Source organism: Vombatus ursinus, unplaced genomic scaffold (assembly GCF_900497805.2).
Source record: "Vombatus ursinus unplaced genomic scaffold, bare-nosed wombat genome assembly UNPS02005659.1, whole genome shotgun sequence".
In the NCBI taxonomy this organism is placed as follows: domain Eukaryota; kingdom Metazoa; phylum Chordata; class Mammalia; order Diprotodontia; family Vombatidae; genus Vombatus; species Vombatus ursinus.
The window spans coordinates 21,778,733-21,788,809 of record NW_020945437.1 but is presented as its reverse complement, the minus strand read 5'-3'; the positions used below and the strand labels follow the sequence as shown (position 1 = coordinate 21,788,809).

Here is a 10,077-nt window from a genome sequence, read left to right as displayed (position 1 = left end):
GTGTGTTTGTGTGTGTGTGTGTGTGTTGTGTGTGTACGTGTGTGTACGCACTTCTTCCTTGGATACTTCAGGGTGGTGGGATGGTGATGGTCGTGGTGGTGGTGGTGTTCTTTAGAGACCACTTCTCCCTCTGGAGGACTCAGAATCACCTCCTCCTTATCTCAGAGTCCACTGTTGAATGTGACTTCATCGCTTTCTTCACAGCTTCTGGGTCATTCCCCCCTCCTCTGGGTTTCAGTCCTCTTAGAGTGACCCCTTTCCCTCCTCATTCCCATTATTTAAGGATTCCAAGTGGTACTTAAGAGCATAAAGAAGGAATGAAATGAAAGAGGTGGTGAAGACTTCCAGGGTGTGAGGAAGGCAGCTTGGTGTAAAATAGCAATCTTTAACTGTTACATGGCACTTTGCTTTACATAGTGAGAGAGCTTTGGATTTGAAGTCAGAAGAGCCCACTCTCTGCTGGCTTGTTAAGCACTCTGACCTTGGGCAAGTCACTCAGCCTCGGTCTGCCTTCATTCTCTCATTTGTAAGGTGAGGAGGTGTGGGACTGAATGATTTAGAAGGGCTTTTCCAGCTTCAAGATCCTTAGGGGAAGGGATTGGTGAAAGTTGTCAGCTGTGCTTTTTATGGTGGTGAGGAGCTTGGGAATGAAGGAAAACTCAGAGTAGGATAATAAGGAAACTTGGAGAAAGTTGGCCAAGAAGGTTTAGGATGGGGGGGAGCTTTGAGGTTTGTGGTGAGGTAAGGGAGAGAGAAAGGGAAAGAGAACATTGGTTCACAACCTAGAAGATCTTCCTGAAAACTATTAAGTTTCACTTTTGGATTGTTACAAGGGACTCTCCAAACAAATTAGACTGGGTTTTGAGGGTTTCTGAAGTTCTTGCAAATGATATTCTGTGATTTTTGGCTGTTTTTTGTATTGGTCAAGTTCTCGCGATCTTAGCAAAGTGTTGAATGCCATACAGACACTGAGAATGGCTATAGCATCTTCCTTAGATGTTATCCTTTTGGAATGTTTTGGATGGCTATGGTGAAGACTCCATGAGTTCTTTGCTCTTGGCTTTTTCTTAGTGTGCTGGAAAGCAAACATGGCTCACCATGTGGGTTGGAATGCTTAGGTTTCTAGGTTTGGTATGAGACACCTTTAAAAAGGTATTGCTTCTCTGGTTCTCTGCCCACCCACAGCCAGGGCCTCATTCTTTTTGTGCTGACAGAAAGAGTATTGAATTTGATACCTAAGAGGTGATGCTTGATTTTAAACCTGCCTGTTTGTGTGCGATTTTTAAAAAATGTGTAGATTAAAATGTGATGTCTGATTAAAAGACAATATTAATCTTTAAACTTTTCTATCCATTACAAAGACTTAAGTTTTAAACATGTGTTTTAGTCAGTAATATTTTCCTTGCTATCTTCTTGAGTTTACAAAAGTCCTTGCTTTTTTCTGGTTCAAATTCAGATAGAGAGACCCAGACTCCTCGAAGTTGGGTGACTTGCCTACAGGAATGCTGGAAAATGAGGAGGGAGAATTGAATTTCTTCACAATTATTAGGTCTTCTGCCTTCAAGTTGTGTCCTCTTTATTGTCCTGGATGTGTAAAACCTAGGGGCTAATCTCCAAGGTACCTTTCAGCTCTAAAGTTCCATGCTTCCCTGTAATGGAACTACTCATTCTTGGCCTTTTGTTGTAGTGGGATATGGTCTTACCTATACTCAGATTATGTATGAGTGCCTGATTTGAAATTGTGGAGATTGTTTATACTTGGAAATTTTTGGATTAGGTTTATAATTAATCAGTGGTTGTAAGCATTTTAAAGTTATATTGACATAATAAATTATTATATTATAAAAGAAATCATAATGAATGTTTTTCACATCCTTCGAGGTGGGAACCTAGAAGTGATGAATTTCTGTGTCTTTTCACATATTCCTAAAAGCTCAGCTGAGAACTTTTCCTCTGAACCTCCTTCCTCTTTATTCAGGAAAGAAAAATGCCAGCTAACTAAATTGGAGAACCCACTATGTACAGAACTAGGTGAAGAGCTAAATTTCTTAATAGCAGAGATGAGTCTCATATCTTTTTTTTTTTTTTTGGGTAGGCAATGGGGTTAAGTGACTTGCCCAGGGTCATACAGCTATTGTTATGTATTTGAGGCTGGATTTAAACTCAGTCCTCCTGACTCAAGAGCCGGTGCTCTATCTGTTGCTCCAGCTAGCTGCCCTGTCTCATATCTTTTGACAGTCAGTAAAGTGGTGGGCTTCAGTGAATATTTGAACTACCTTTGAGCACGTTAGAGTTGAAGGTGATGAAAATATATACTAGAAATACAAAACAATTTGCTAACTTTTAGTCACTACTAATAATAGCTCATATTTGTATGATATTTTCACTTGACAAAGCACTTTCCTTGCTACAGACATGTGAAATAGCCAGTCCAAGTATTATTGTTCCCATTCTACAGTGGAATAAAAGAAAGTTAACCTCTAAAATGACTTGTCAGTGGTCACACAGTTAATGGCAGAACTGGGAAGTGAACCCAGGTCTTGTGACTTAAAATTAACTTTTCTTTCTTTCTATACATTAGAGGCATTGTTCATAATAAGTAGAGAGTTGGTCTGCTAGTTCCAGACGCCCTGACGCACACTGTCTAAGTGACCACCTGTTAGTGTCCCAGGCAACTTTCTAAGGCTAAGTTGCAGAAAAGGTGCCCATAGGCCTTGGTAGATCCTCTAGGAACTTCTCAGGTCCAGGCAAAAACAAATTAACAAAAGAATATCCTACATTTGTACAACACTTTAAAATTTGTAAAAGTGCTTTTTTTCAGTGTAGGTAGGGTAATTCAGTTAACCAGTCATTTGTCAAGTGCCTGCTTTGTGCAGAGGGCTGTGCAAGGCTGAAAAAGATACCAAGTTCATATAAGACAATGCCCTTCTTTTATGGAACTTACAATGTGTGTGTGGGTGGGGATTTCACCATATTCTCATAACTATAATAGATAATTGCATAAGGAGGTACTGAGAAAACAGTTGGAGAGAGAGGCTTGGAGCTGGAAAGGGAAACTTACCCACAGTCTCACTGCATGTCAGTGGCAGAGCGAGGATTGGAAACCAAGGTCTTCTGGCTCAGGGCTCCTCCTCCTCCCATCTTCCCTGCCCAGTACAGTTTTGATGGAGGACACCTCACTAATAACAAACCGTTTTTGCTTTTGTCTTTCTTGTCCAAATCTTGCTGTTAATCCATAGATGCTGAAGTTAATAATTTGTTAAGTTATACTTTTGCCACTGAAGTCCACTGCAGTGTGAGGAATAATATGACTTTTAATATATTGTGGGCATGTAATAATACCCTGCCTAATATCATTAATTGGTTCTGCAAAAACATGGCAAAAACAGTGTTACAGGGTCCAATTCTAAATAGGCAATTGTGTGAATAACGTGGTGCTAAGTAAACATTAAAACTTATACGTGTACTCATGAAGCTTACAGTATAATGGAGAGGGATAAGATACAAACACAGATAATTTCCACTTTTAGATAGTTCTAATGGGAGGTGTAGAGTGGGAGAGAGGATGTTCCTGGCATCAAAGGAAGCATGAGACAAGACATGGAAGTAGGGAAGGACAAAGCCTATTTGGGTAATTAGTCCATTTTGGTTGGAGCTCAGAGTTCATGAAGGACAGTAAAGTGATGTAAGGCCAGAAAGGTAGGATGTCACCACATTGTGGAGGACCCTGAATGCAAGGCAACAGGATATGGATTTTACTCCCTAGAGAGTTTCTGAAGGTTTTAAAGGAAGGGAGTGACACAGCCTGATTGTGGAGGACAGAGTGAAGTTGGAAAGGCTTGTTGGGGGTTTTTTTGTCATTGTATATAGGTGGATGGTAATGAAGGCCTGTATTAGTGATGGCAGTGGGAATAAACAGGAGAGGAATTTGAGAAAGATTGTGAGTTTATAATTCATAGGACTTAGTAACTGTCTGCTCAAGTGATTTTCTTTAAGCATATATCTGACAGTTACTCCGCTACTCAATAGACTGCAATAATTCCCTACTGCCTCTTTAATAAACATATAAATATCTTTATTTAGCTTTTTAAAGCCTTTTAGAACCTGACCCTAAACTATTTTTCCAGTGAGAATTTCTATTTCCTTTCCCATATCCTGAGATCTAGTTAAACCAGTTTTTTCTTCTATTTCTCATACATGACATTTCATCTCCCATCAGCATGCCTTTGCTCTGGCTGGAATGCATTCCCATCTTACTTCTGCCTCATAGAATTTCTCTTCCTTCAAGACATAGCTCAAGCATTACTTTTTACATATCTTTCCTGACCTTCTCTTCCCTGCAGATATTAAAACTTTTCCTTCCTCACTACTGTGTATTTATTTCCTTTGTGTTTGCTTGTTATGCACTTGTTTGTGTGCTTGTCTCCCCTATTAGAATGCATGTTTCCTTGGAGTGGGGATTGTTTCATTCTTTGTATCTTCAGCACTGTGCACATTGCAGGCATGGTGCATAGTAGGTGCTTAATAAATGTCTTGTTGATTGATTAATTGGATATGAGAGGGTAGGGGTGAGAAAAGAGTCGGAGTTAAGGTTTTGTATGTGGAAAACTCAGTGAATAGTGGTGCTACAGAGAGAAATAGGTTAAAAAAAGGAGTGTAGGTGTAGACCGGATTAGATGATATAGTTATAGATATTTTCATTTTGTGGTGCTGATGGAACATCATTTTGGACAAGTTCTGTAGGTAATTTGATATGGGATATCGTTGATTTTGGTATTGGAATTGTCGAGAGACATGGAAGGAGCAGAGTCATGTCAAGAAGGGAGAGGTTAAGTTAGGGTTAGTTTTGATAAAGATTAGGGAGTCAGGTACATGGAAATGGTAGTTGAAGCCATAGGAGTAAATGAGATTGCTAAGGGAAAGTGTAGAGCGAAAATAAGAATGCCAAAGACAGAATGCTGGGGAACATCTATGTAAAGAAGTTGGATGAATGTAGTGTCTCTGAAGCCAAGAGGGGAAAGATGATCATAGTAGGGGAGTATTTAATGAGTTAGAAGCACTAGAAAGGTCAAAGGGGATGAAAACTGGTAGGAAAAAAAACCTGCTTGTTGCATTTAGGTATTAGGAATTTGGTGATGGCCTTTGATTAGTTTCAGTAAGGTGGTTGGGAGGAAATCAGGTCACAAGGGATTAAACAGCATGTCCTGAGGAAAGAGATATTGATTGTACTGACTGACTAAAGACAACTATATGAAAAGTAGAGGGGAGACATGGAAACATTTCTGTATGGTTAGACAGATCAAAGGAAGACTTATTCTAGGCTAGGGTATGGCTAATATTAAATAAGTTTTAAGACAGATAGGCACTAGTTAGTCGAGGGAGAGAGATGAAAGATACATGATGAAAAGGTAATGACTGAGCACAAGTAGGAATGAGGAAAGAACTAGATCTCGGTGCTGCCAGAAGGATTAATCTTACTGTTATAGGAGAGTTTAGTGATGTTAGATTGGACTTGGTTTCTAATGTTTTGATGAGGTGGTTGTGTAGTTTTATGGTCAAGGTAAACTTATTTGGGATATGCTTGTGACTAATGAAGATGTTTCTGTTTTAAATTTCTTTAGCTCTTGTTAGTAACAAGCAAGAGAAAGTGAATACAGGCATTTAGGAACCTTCAGAAAATTAAAGGTGGCACTGGCATCTTAGTATTATTATTTTTCCTTGGCAAGCAGGTTTGTCCCAGATAGTGGCGCCAGTTAGATTTGGTCTTTTGGTCAGTTACATTGTATTTCACGTGAAAATGATTTTCATTTTTTTTAAGAGGAAAAGATAACTTGATATTTGGTTCATATATTAACATTTTTCTCTAGCAGGGTCACAACTCAGACTATATAGCATGAAACTAAGAAGTGAAACTGCCTGAAATAGAATAAGTGCAGAATTGAAATGAATCAGTTGAACCTTAAGGATGTGGGAAGATGAAAAAGTTTTCTTAACTGGTTTCCAAATAGACTTTTCTTACTTTTATAAAAGAACTGAAGAGAAAAAACATATTTGAGATACCTCCTATTTTAAGTAGCATGTAAATTGAGATGTTAATTAGAAATACTTTAGGTTATTTCAAGAGAAGGGTATAAAACCTCTTCCATAATATGTGAGTGAAGTTTCTTTCAAATTGCTGTATTTAGTAATTGCATTGCTGTGTTAGATTGGAGGGACAGAAGAACATATAGAAAATTGAAAGCTTGAAATTGGGCCCTCCTTATAGCAGCATTACTCCTTTATGCACTAGTGTCAAATAACTTTGTTTACAACTTCCTTTGAGAAGGGTACATGTATGCACCAAGTTAAAGAATTTAGAATGGGAAAAGACTTTAGAGATCATCTAATTCAGGGGTTTTAAACTTTTTTTGTGTTGTGGCTGTTGGGTGAAGCCTATAGCCCCTTTTTCAGAATAATGTTTTAAAATGCATAAGATGAAATATATAGAATTACAAAAGAACTCAGTTATATTAAAATATAATTATCAAAATATTGTAAACAAGTTCACAAGTTACATTGAAATATAATTATCAAAATATTGTAAAACAAGTTCACAGATTAAGATTAAGATTACAGTTCATAGATTAAGGTTAAGAACTTCTGATCTAATCTGATTATTACATAGATGAGTACTCAGGCAATAATCTCTTCCTTGCCTACCATGTAGGATTGTTGTGAAGATCAAGTGAGTTAGAGTAGATTCATAGATGTTTAGAATGAAGAGACCTTGCACTTGATTATTTAGTTCAGCCCCCTCTGTTTACATATGGGGAAACTGAGGCTAAATATGGCATAGTAATGTAGCTGGGATTCAAATTTAAGACTTAATTATGAAATAATTTTTGTAAACTGCATTGTGTTATGTAAATGTAAGGTATAGTTAAGTGGCTTGCCAAAAGCCTTGTAACAAATGGTGCAGCTGGGACTATAACTCTGGTCTATCAATTCCTGGTCTTTAATCATATATGATAATTATGACAAGCTTATTAAATCTATACCTGTACTTTATTTCTTAGCATCATATCTCTGCAGGTTTTAGACTAGAATCCAGTTAAATTCATGGAACCTATTGTGTGTCAGGTACTATGCTAGACTGGGGATGAAAAGACCACTCCTGTCTTCAAGAGCTTACATTTTACCGGGAGACTGAACATTTTCATGTTATATAAAAATTAAAAAGTAAGTTTCCTCATCTGTGGAACATGAGGATTAGATTGCATGATTTCTGAGGTCCCTTCCAACTGTATAGCTGTGATCCTAATTTTAGGTGGAATGGTGATGGTTCATCAACAACCTAGGGGAATCAGGATCCTAAGGCCTCTTGGAGGTGGCACTTGAAATGAGTCTTGGAGAGACCTTGGGATTCCAAGAAGTGGAGGTAAGGAGTCATGAGGGACAGCCTGTGTAAAAACACAAGAGACTGGGGATGGAATATGTCTACAAAGAATAGCAATCAGGCCTTTTTAGTTGGAACTTAGAGAGTGGATGAAGGAGTAATGTTTAACCAGCCTTTGGAAGGAGGCTGGAGCCTGATTGGAAGGACCTTTAAATTCCAAATGAGAGTTTGTATTTAATCTCAGGAGCAATAAGGAACCCCCATTTTTTTTTTAATCTGTGACATGGTCAGACCTGTATTTTAGAATATCAGATTGGTAGCTATGTGGACGATGGATTAAAGAAGGGAGGGCTGGAATGCTGGGAAACCATCACTCAACCAGTATTTTTAAGCACCTGAAATGTGTCAGATATCATTCTATGAGATATATTTCTGAGGGATCTCCAATTTTAAGTAGCATATAAATGGAAATGTGAATCAGAAATAGTTTAGAATAAAGTACAAAACAGTGAAACAATCACTGTTCCCTATTTTTATGAGCATGCATTCTAATGAGGACAACAAAACATAAAAACATATACAATGTAAATATAAAGGGAATAAATATACATATGTACAAAGTAGTTAAATACAAGGTAGTCTGAGAGGGCAGATACTAGCAGTTGGAAGGGGATCAGAAAAGACTTCATGCAGAAGATGGTTTTTGAACTGTAACTTAAAGAAAAAGAGAGGGACTCTCTGAGGTCGCAGTAAGGTGGGAGTGAATTCCAGGTGTGAGAAATGGCCAGTGCAAAGGTGTGGAGATGGGAGATGGAGCATCATGTGAAGAACAGAGGGAAGGCCATTTTCTTCGGACCTTTGTAGAGTATGCGGAGGGGTGTAATATCTCATGAGTGTAATAGATCATGAAAGAAAAATTGGGGTCAGGTGGTATATGGCTTTAAAAACTAAACAGAGGAGTATTTTTTTTTTTAATCTTAGAGGCAATAGGAATCCAGTAGAGTTAGTTGAGTAAGAGAGTTAATGATGATTTTTTTTGAGGAAAATTACTTTGGCAGCAGTGTACCAGAGTGGTGAGAAACTAGTGACCAGGAACTCAATTAAGATGATATTGCAATAATCTAGGTGAGAGGTAATGAGAACCTGAACTAATATAGTAATTGTGTAAGTGGAAAGAAGGATTTGGAAATGAAAGATGTCGTAGAGGTAGAAACAAGATTTGGCAAGTGATTGGATGTGTGGGGTAAGGGAGAGTGAGAAGTTAAGGATGATTTTGAAGTTATGAACTTGGGAGAATGGTGGTGACTTCAATAGAAATAGGGAAGTTTGCAAGACTGGAAGATTGGGAGGGAAAGATAATGAGTTTTGTTTTGCACACATTGAATTTGATATTTCTAATAGGCATTGCCTATGTAGGACATAATCTCAGGGGAGAGATTGTGGGTCCTTTGCATAGAGATTATAGTTAAACCCGTAGGAATTGATGATGTTACCAAGAATGAGAAGAGAAGAGGGCCCGGGACCAGATCTTGAGGAACAACAATGTTTAGGGGGCATGAGGTAGATCAGAAAGGGAGACAGAGAAGGACCAGCAGACAGACAGAAGTACCAATTACGAGAATATTGCAAGACATCAGGAAAGAGGTGATAAGGGCCTGAATTAGGGTGGTTGTAGTGTGAGTGGTGAGAAGATGACCTTTGTGAGAGATGTTTTGGAGGTAGGATTGATATACCTGACTGGGTCTGATGTGTGAGGGATAGTGAAGTGTTGAGAATGTTTCCTAGGCTGTAAACGTGTTTGGAAGAATTATCTTTACAGGGTCTTCATGGCAGCAAGGCACTCCTTTTATACCTCTCAAATTGATATGAAATCCCACTCACCAGTGGCTACTCAAACTTTTTCGTCCCTCTTCAGACCTCCCTTGGCATCCTTTCCCCTATCGTCTTCACAAGGACCTTACCTCATACTTCACTGAAAAAATTGAAGCCATTTGTTGAGTTCTTTCCTCCTCATCTCACATTACTCATATGTCTTCTTCCTTACTATTTCCTTCTTTACCCCTGTCTTTAATGAAGAGGTTGCCCTTCTCCATGATAAAACAAACCCCATATCATGCACCCTTGATCTCATTCCTTCCTATTTTCTCTAGAATACTATGTCCACTATCATTCTCACTTCCTAATCTGCAGTTTCTCTCTATCTCCTGTTTCCTTCCTTGCTTACAAACATGCGTATGTCTCCCCCAATCTTAAAAAAAAAAAAACCACCCTCACTTGATCTGGCTGTCCTTAGGAGCCATTATATCTCTTTTCCCTCTTTTGGCAAAACTTCTTGAGAAAACCATCTATCTATATTAGGTGCCTCCACTTCATTTCCTCTCGCTTGGTTCTAAACCATCTGCAGTTGTGACTGACCTCATCATTTAACTGATGCTTCTCTCTCCAAAGTTATCAATTATTTCTTAGTCATATCTAATGGCCTTTTCCCAGTCCTTATCCTTCTTGACTTGTCTACAGCTGTTGGCATGGTTTATTACCCTCTTCTCCTGGATACATCCTCATCTAGATTTTTGTAAGCCTGTTATCATCTCTTGGGTCTGCTAATCCGGTCTAACCTTTCTCCTCAGTTTCCTTTGCTAGATTTTTGTCCAGGTCATTCTTGGTGAGTGGGTATCTCCCTTATCATCTTTATGTAGAGTATT

General features: G+C 38.5%; 1 protein-coding gene across 1 annotated transcript in view; it reads left to right on the top strand.

Moving 5' to 3' along the window:
* Positions 1-10,077, top strand: part of UVRAG (UV radiation resistance associated) — a 463,865-nt gene that overhangs the window by 718 nt on the left and 453,070 nt on the right. The gene's annotated exons all lie outside the window — the stretch shown is intronic.